The sequence below is a fragment of the Arachis ipaensis genome, chromosome B10 (assembly GCF_059453495.1).
Source record: "Arachis ipaensis isolate K30076 ecotype BB chromosome B10, ASM5945349v1, whole genome shotgun sequence".
NCBI classification, from domain to species: domain Eukaryota; kingdom Viridiplantae; phylum Streptophyta; class Magnoliopsida; order Fabales; family Fabaceae; genus Arachis; species Arachis ipaensis.
Genome location: NC_142435.1, coordinates 117,765,123 through 117,775,153, shown reverse-complemented (window position 1 = coordinate 117,775,153; position 10,031 = coordinate 117,765,123).

Below are 10,031 nucleotides of genomic sequence, written 5' to 3'. Positions count from 1 at the left end.
CAACTTGCTCTTCAATAATATCTTCATCCTCTTCAGAGGAAGAATACTCATCAGAGCTCATGAATGGCAACAGTAAGTTTAGTGGAATCTCTATGGTCTTTATATGAGCCTCAGATTCCTTTGGTTCCTCTTTAGGGAACTCCTTAGAGGCCAGTGGACGTCCATTGAGGTCTTCCTCAGTGAAAATCACTGCCTTTCCCTCCTCTACAGGTTCGGCCATGTTGGACGTGTAGATGGCCTTGCACTCTCTCTTTGGATTCTCTTCTGTATTGCTTGGGAGAGTACTAGGAGGGATTTTAGTAACTCTTTTACTCAGCTGACTCACTTGTGCCTCCAAATTTCTAATGGAGGACCTTGCTTCAGTCATAAAACTGAGAGTGGTCTTAGATAGATCAGAGACTACAGTTGCTAAGTCAGAATGGTTCTGCTTAGAATTCTTTGTCTGTTGCTAAGAAGATGATGGGAAGGGTTTGCTATTGCCAAACCTGTTTCTTCCACCATTATTATTATTGAAGCCTTGATTATGCTTCTGTTGATCCTTCCATGAGAGATTAGGATGATTCCTCCATGAAGGATTATAGGTATTTCCATAGGATTCTCCCATGTAATTCACCTCTGCCATTGCAGGATTCTCAGGGTCATAGGCTTCTTCTTCAGAGGAAGCCTCCTTAGTACTGCCTGATGCAGCTTGCATTCCAGACAGACTCTGAGAAATCATATTGACTTGCTGAGTCAATATTTTGTTCTGAGTCAATATTTTGTTCTGAGCCAATATGGCATTCAGAGTATCAATCTCAAGAACTCCTTTCTTCTGAGTTGTCCCATTATTCACAGGATTCCTTTCAGAAGTGTACATGAACTGGTTATTTGCAACCATTTCAATGAGTTCCTAGGCTTCTGTAGGCGTCTTCTTCAGATGAAGAGATCCTCCAGCAGAGTGGTCCAATGACATCTTGGACAATTCAGACAGACCATCATAGAATATACATATGATGCTCCACTCTGAAAACATGTCAGAAGGACACCTTCTGATCAATTGCTTGTATCTTTCCCAAGCTTCATAGAGGGATTCACCTTCATTCTGTCTGAAGGTTTGGACTTCCACTCTAAGCTTGCTCAACTTTTGAGGTGGAAAGAATTTGGCCAAGAAGGTATTGACCAACTTTTTTCAAGAGTTCAGGCTATCTTTAGGTTGTGAGTCCAACCATGTCCTAGCTCTGTCTCTTACAGCAAAGGGGAAAAGCATAAGTCTGTAGACCTCAGGATTAACCCCATTGGTCTTAACAGTGTCACAGATTTGCAAGAATTCAGCTAAGAACTGATGAGGATCTTCCAATGGAAGTCCATGAAACTTGCAATTCTGCTACATCAGAAAAACTAATTGAGGCTTAAGCTCAAAGTTGTTTGCTCCAATTGCAAGAATTGAGATGCTCCTTCCACAGAAGTCAAAAGAGGGTGCAATAAAGTCACCAAGCATCTTCCTTGCATCTCTACCATTGTTATTGGGTTCGGCCATCTCTTCTTCTTTTTTGAAAAATTCTGTTAGGTCCTCTCCAGAGTGTTGTGCTTTAGCTTCTGTTAGCTTCCTCTTTAGAGTCCTTTCAGGTTCTAGATCAGCTTCAACAAGAATGTTCTTATCCTTGATCCTGCTCATATGAAAAAGAAGAGAACAGAAAAGAATAGGAATCCTCTATGTCACAGTATAGAGATTCCTTTATGTGAGTAGAAGAATATAAGAGTAGAATGAAGAAGAGAGAAGATGAAGAATTCGAACACAGAGAGGGAGAGAGTGTTATTCGAATTTTATTTTAAAATAAAATAAAAATATTTTTGTTTTTATTTTAATTAGAAGTTAGAATTCGAAATTTAAGAAAAGAAATAAAAGTAATTTGAAACTAAATAAATTAATTAATTAAAAAGATTTTTGAAAAAGTGGTTAGTGATTTTCGAAAATTGAGGAGAGAAAAGTAGTTAGGTGGTTTTGAAAAAGATATGATTGAAATAGAAAACTTTTAAAATCAAACAAAAAGTCAAGTAGTTGATTGAAAAAGATTTGAAAATAAATTTTGAAAAGGTAAGAAGTTAGAAAAAAATTTTGAAATTAAGTTTTGAAAAAGATATGATTGAAATTTATTTTGAAAAAGATTTGAAAAGGAAATTAAAAAGATTTGATTTTTTAAATTAAAGTTGTTTACTTGACTAACAAGAAACTAAAAGATATGATTCTAGAATTTAAAGATTGATCTTTTCTTAATAGACAAGTAACAACTTGAAATCTTTTGAATCTAAACATTAAATGTTAGCATTAATTTCGAAAATATGAAATAAAAATAAGAAAAAGATTTTGAAAATCAATTTTGAAAATTTTCAAAAAAAATGAAAAAGATTTGATTTTTGAAAAGATTTGAAAAAGATAGAAATTTTAAATTGAAATTTTCACTTGACTAACAAGAAACAACTAAATTTTAAAAACTTTATGACTAAATCAATTCAAAATTTTGAAAATTATGAGTGAAATAAGGGAAAGATATTTTTTTTATTTTTGAATTTTTAATGGAGAGAGAGAAAAACATCAAAATGACACAAGACATAAGAAATTAAAATCAAAACAACTAATGCATGCAAGAACACTTTGAATGTCAATATGAACACCAAGAACACTTTGAAGATCATGATGAACATCAAGAACATATTTTTAAAAATCTTTAAGAAAAGAAAGACATGCAAGACACCAAATTTAAAAATTTTTAAACTACAGACACTATGAATTCGAAAATGTATATGAAAAACAAGAAAAGATACAAAACAAGAAAAACTAAAGATCAAACAAGGAAAATCATTAAGAACTATATGAAGATCAATGAAGAACACATGCATGAATTTTTTCGAAAATTTTAGAAAATTAAAGGCATGCAATTGACACCAAACTTAAAATTTGACACTAGACTCACACAAGAAACACAAAAATTTTTGGTTTTTATGGTTTTATTATTTTTTTGTATTTTTTGAAAATTATTTGGAAAAAGAGAAAATAAATAAATTCAAAATTTTTAATAGGAATTTCAGGAATCATGCAATGTTAGTCTAAAGCTTCGGTCCGAAAATTTAGACATAGCCAAATAGCCAGCCAAGCTTTATGTGAAAGCTTCGGTCCAAAAGTTTAGACATGGCCAAATGGCCAGCCAAGCTTCAGCAGAGCATTACATACAACAGCTAAATTGATGGGAGTCAAAAAGCTCCTGCAATGATAAGTGAAAGCCTCGGTCCAAAAGATTAGACATGGCTTAGCAGCCAGCCAGGCTTCACATATCATCTGAAACTCTAGAATTCATTCTTAAAAATTCTGAAGAACATAAAATTTTTTGAATTTTTCGAAAATTATATAAGTTTTTTTTTTTAAAAAATTTTTTTCGAAAATAAAAATAAAAATAAAATGCTTAAACATAAAATAAAATTACCTAATCTGAGCAACAAGATGAACTGTCAGTTGTCCAAACTCGAACAATCCCCAGCAACAGCACCAAAAACTTGGTACACGAAATCGTGATTGTCCGTTCCCCGGTAACGGCGCCAAAAACTTGGTGCGCGAGAACGTAATTCAAACACTTCTTTACAACTCCGTGTAACTAACCAGCAAGTGCAATGGGTCGTCCAAGTAATAAACCTTACGTGAGTAAGGGTCGATCCCACGGAGATTGTCGGCTTGAAGCAAGCTATGGTCATCCTTGTAAATCTCAGTCAGGTGGATTCAATTGGTTATGAGGTTTTGATAATTAAAATATAAATAAAATAGAAAATAAGATAGAGATACTTATGTAATTCATTGGTGGGAATTTCAGATAAGCGTCTGGAGATGCTTTGTTGCTTCTGAACTTCTGCTTTCCTACTGCCTTCTTCCAACCATGCATTACCTCCTTCCATGGCAAGCTGTATGATCCTCTCGGATGAAAACAAATCCATATGCGGGCTGTCACCGCACGGCTAATCATCTGTCGGTTCCCGCTAGCGTCGGAATAGGACCATTGTCCTTTTGCACACTGTCACTGCGCCCAACATTCGCAAGTTTGAAGCTCGTCACAGTCATCCCTTCACAGATCCTACTCAGAATACCACAGACAAGGTTTAGACTTTCTGGATCTCAGTAATGCTGCCAATGGTTCTAGCCTATACCACGAAGATACTAATCTCATGGACTCGGTCCGTGTATTAGATATCCAAGAGAGTATACTCCAGCTGTTGTCCAATGACTACGTTGACATCTTGTAGATCGCTTTGTAGTTGTCAGGCACGGTACCTTGGCTAAGCGAGTAACGAAGATTGGGTGATTGTGACGGGTCACCCCTTTATTCTGACTAACTGAATTAAGTACGAGAGTATATCTTGGAGAAGAAGTAGGCGTGAATTGGATAGAAAAACAGTAGTAATTGCATTAATTCATGAAGAACAGCAGAGCTCCACACCTTAATCTATGGGGTGTAGAAACTCCACCGTAGAAAATACATAAGTGAAAGGTCTAGGCATGGCCATGAGGCCAGCCTCCAAACATGAACAATGGTCTATGATAGCATAAGATTAACTAAATACTTAAAATAAATCTCTAAAAGTAGTTTTTATACTAAACTAGTAGCCTAGGGTTACAGAAAATGAGTAACTAAGTGTAGATAGTGCAGAAATCCACTTCTGGGGCCCACTTGGTGTGTGCTTGGGCTGAGCATTGAAGATTTTTCGTGCTTAGACTTTTCCTAGAGTTAAACGCCAGCTTTGGTGCCAGCTTGGGCGTTTAACTCCAATTCTGGTGCCAGTTTGGGCGTTTTACGCCAATATGTTTTAGGCTGTCTTTGAACGCCAGTTTGGGCCATCAAATCTAGGACAAAGTATAAACTATTATATATTGATGGAAAGCCCAGGATGTCTAATTTCTAACAAAATTAAGTGCGCGCCAATTGGGCTTCTGTAGCTCTAGAAAATCCACTTCGAGTGCGGGGAGGTCAGAATCCAACAGCATCTGCAGTCGTTTTTCAGCCTCTGAATCAGATTTTTGCTCAGATCCCTCAATTTCAGCCAGAAAATACCTGAAATCACAAAAAAATACACAAACTCATAGTAAAGTCCAGAAATATAATTTTTGAATAAAAAATAATAAAAATATAATAAAAAGTAATAAAAACATAATAAAAACTATGTAAAAATAATGCCAAAAAGGGTATAAATTATCCGCTCATCAATGGTCAACTTAGAGCTCTTTGTGGAGTTAAGAGTATGAGAGAATTGTATAGTTGTTGGAAAAACAATGTTAGGCTCATATAGGTTGAACCCTCAAGGCATAGGTTCCATGGTTGGAGGGATGCTAATTTGTGTGGGTTTAGGAGGAGAATTTGGTGTCTACTTGAGAACTCGGATCAATTACCACCCGGATGGAACAATGATGATCAATTAGAAGATGGGTGTGAAATAAGATATGGGATCCCGAATCACAACATGAAGACCAATTTTAGAAGCTCATATCTTGGGAAGAACCTCACCCAAGCTTGGTGAAAATGGTTGGAAATTCTGACAACCAATTGAGGAGAAAGCATTCTTGGAGGTTCAAGGATGAGTACAAGCATAAGCCACCTTGACAAGGAGCCTCCCAAATGTCCAACTTAAGGACTTAAACTAAAAGTGCTAGGTGGGAGACACCCCACCATGGTAAACTCTTTCCATTCTCTTGTATATATAATCAATGAATGAATTGGCTTGCCATTGTAGGTAGTTTTTCTTATTTTCTATACTCTTATACATTTTGCTTTTATTGATAGATTGTTTATTAAATTTATGTCATGATTAGAATAGTTGTTGTTAAATTGTATTTTGCTTGAAGTGTAAGTTTTGTGTGTTTTGTGTGTGAAAAATATTTCAAAATCTAAAAAAATATATTTGTTGTTAAATTTGAATTTCGATTGTTTTAGAATGTTTATAGATTAGGAGAATGCCATGTTTCTTTTAAAAAAAATGGTGAGCCACGCGTAAGCGTGGCCGACGCGTACGCGTCGTATGCCATATTGGGACTCCCGGTTCAAAAACCCGAGAGTTGCGCGAAACTGGCGCTGAAACTGCGCGTTTCGCACAAACTAGACCCACGCGTGCGTGTGGGTGACGCTTACACGTCACCTGGACTTTCGGCATTCCACACGTACGCGTGAGCGACGCTTACGCGTCGCTTGTCCATCCTGCCATCCACGTGCACGTGTGAGTGACGCTTACGCGTCGCTTCCGCACCCCTTTTTTTTCCCCTTTCTTCTTCTTTCTTTCTTTCTTCTTTCTTCTCTCCTTCTTCTTTCTTTATACCTTTCTTCTTTTCTCATCTTCCTTTCTTACTTTCTTCCTCTCCTTTCAAAATTCTATTTTTATCAATTTTATTTTTCTCATCTTTCATTTTCTTTTGTTTATTGCATTTGCATACTTTTATTCATTACTTTTTAATTTTGTTTTATTATATAGCTTGTTCTTATTTTCTTTTCTAAAATTTTTTATTTTAATAGTAGTGTTGAATGCTTTTACTCAATTGTTGAGAATTCTTGGTTAATCTTGGTGCTTCTAGACTTATTTGATATTGATGGGTAATGAAATTTCTAATTCAACGCTTAACCTTTGATGATCCTTGTATCCTTTGTGCATTGATATGAGCTTACATGTCTTTCATGACCCACTCTTTCTTGTTTGAACTGATGCTCGACATGCTCTTCATGTTATTCACTTATACTTTGACTTTCCTCTTGCATCAAGTATTAGTTGATATGCTCTTTGCCTATATTGCTCTCTCACTTACATGCGTAGCTAACATGTAGATGAGAACCTTACTCTTATTTGGCATTAGCCCCCGCCTATGTTCTATTGCTTTGATATCTTTATTGTAGGCCTAATTTTCTTTCTTTTTCTTTCCTTTTAGGATGGCCACCAAAGGAGAAAAAGGAAAAGCTTCTAAATAGGGCAATAAACAAGTTCATCTGCACAACCTTTTGAAGGAGCTCATCAATTGTGGCAACTCATCCACATTGCTCTTCTTTGCATGCACCGAGGACGGTGCAATCTTCAAGTGTGGGGAGGTCGTCCGACTGATCTCCATGGGTAACAATTTCCTTTTTCAACACCAATTCTTAATTTTCTTTGTTAGTTAGTTATTGCATTGCATGATAGGGTGCATGTTAGTTAGAATTTGTACATATTTTTACCACTTCTTTTTATGTTAGGACTACTTGGTTAGGGTGATGATTTTTTTTCCAAGAAATTATTTTAGGGCACCCTACCAATTTGAAAAAAAAATTTTGTTGAACTTGCTTGGAAGAATTTATTTTGGAACATGGTTTTTGAGCCAAGAACACAAGCATGTGAGTTTTGAGCCCAATTGTGTGGTTACATCATATAACCACTTATTTTCATTCTTGTGTGTATTATTCTCTTTCTATGATTGTAATATTTGATTTGTTTGATTCTTTATGTCCATTATTCCATGTATACATGCATTTATATGACTGAGGTCATCATTTCATTTAGCTCACTTCCCCAAATAGCCTACCTTTCATCAACCATTGTTAGCCAATTTTGAGCCTATTTAATCTCTTTTGTTCTTAAGTTTAGCACATCACTACCCCTAAGCGAAAAATAATAAATGTCCCTTAATTTAGATCTTTGATTAGCTTAGGCTAGTGAGGGTGTGTATCATTTGGGTATGGGAAACTTGGGACATTGGTTGAGATAAAAGTGTATTTTGTATTTTTGTTGAAAATCATGGGATTGGGTACATGCTTATGCATTAAATATGTAAAACCATATGCATTGATACGTTTGTATATACTTCTGTGAAAAAAAAATGTGAAAAAAAATGTAGAAAAAGAAATAGAAAAATAAAAGAAACAAATATATATATATATATATATATATATATATATATGCAATAAAAAGGGGACAAAAATGCCTCAAAGTAAAGTAACAATAACAATGCATATGAAATGTGAATTAAAGAGAATGCATGAGTATGTGAAAAAGTGGGAATCATGGGTAGCTAGATATTGTATTAGAATTGTATAGGTTGTTATATGTGTTTGGTGAGAGCTTAGGTTAATCAAAGATTCAAATTTCAAGCTCACTTGATCATATGCATCCTTACCTTTACCCTAGCCCCATTACAACCTATGAATAAGCCCTCATGATGAATGTATGCATGCATTGAATATTTGTTGATTGTTAGATGAAAAATAAATCATGGAAATCATGATTAGAAGAGAACTGAGTGATCAACCCTATACACTAGAGTGACTAGAGCAGATACACGTCCGGTGAGGGTTCGATGCTCAATTCCTTATTCCCGGCTTTCATGAGCTTTCTTCTTGCAAGTCTATTTGAACTTCATTTTGATATTTGAATTAGTAGGATTCATGAATCATCATATGATTTTAGCCCCACTTGCGTATATATGTTCTTGGAGATAGATTTACTTTTAACCAAGTAGATTGAGTCATATTGCATCTAGTTGCATTCATATAGATAGGAGCATATAGTTTATTTGCATTGAATAAATGTTCATTCCCTTTTTCTTGTCCTTCTTTATTCTTAGCATGAGGACATATCTGGTTTAAGTGTGGGGAGGTTTGATAAACCCCAATTTTGTGGTTTATCTTGTGCGTAATTTGGGGGATTTTATCAACTTTTCTCACATTTATTCAATGAAATATCATGGTTTTGTAATTCTCCCTAAATTTGTGCTTTAGTGTGAAAACATGCTCTTTAGGCCTTAAAATAGCTAAATGTAATTCACTATAATTCCATTCGATACCTTGATATGTTTGTTAAGTGATTTCAGGTTTTAGAAGGCAAAGATTGCATTGAAGGAATGAAGGAAAACCATGCAAAGTGGGAGAACTCATGAAGAAATGAAGGAATCGCAAAGTTGTCAATCCTGACCTCTTCATACTAAATCGATCATAACATGAGCTACAAAGGTCCAAATGAGGCGGTTCCAGTTATGTTGGAAAGCTAACATCTGGGGCTTCAAAATGATATAAAATTTTCTATAGTTTCCTGGCGTTTAGAGATGTGTACGCGTGCATCACGTGTACGCGTGGGAAGTTGCACGTGACTCACTAAAGGTAACTCATGGCCAGCGATTTTTGAAGCATTTTGGGCCCAATCTAACTCATTTATGATGCTATTAAACTCAATGATTGAGGGGGGAATGAACCAAGTAGCCATAGTTTAGTTTTCATCATGTTTTAGGGTAGAATTCTAGAGAGAGAGGCTCTCTCCTCTCTCTAGATTTAGGATAGAAATTAGGGTAAAGTTAGGTTAATCTTTCTCAAATTTCTCTTTCAATTCTTGTTTTGATTTCAATTCTCTTTATATTTTAGTGTTCTATTGTCTTAATCTTCTTAGTTTCTCTTGTTAATTTCTTGTTTTGCTCTCTTTTATGTTGATGAACCATTGTTGGATCTTGATTTCTTTTAATGCAATGTTATGTTTCCATGTCTTCTTTTATGTTTACCTTCATTGTTATTGTTGATTTCTTGCTTATGATGGTTATAGGTTTTGTTAATTCTTGCATTTTGTGATGTTTACTTTTATTGCACTCTAGGTGTTTGATAAAATATTTTCTCTAGTTATTGAGTAGTTTTCCTTACTCTTGGCCTAGGCTAAGGGAATTGAGTGACCTTGAGTCATTGGGTCTCATTGAATTAGTGATTTGAGAACCCTTGGTGGTCAATTTGATAACCATTGATACTAGCTTACTACTAAGTCAATTAGTAGCTAGGTTAGAACCTATGGATTGATGTTGATCAAGCCATTTGATATGCTTCAAGCATAGAAGTAGACTTAATGAGCTCGGTTCCTCATAATTGTCAATATATGGTTTGTAGACAATGATGGTGATCTCAATTACCTATGTTTAGCCAAGAGTTCTTTTTCTTCTTTTATTAATTCTTATTATTTAATTTCTTGCTATTTACTTTTCTTGCTAATTACAAATCAAACCCCTTTTTTGCTCTTCAAAGCCAATA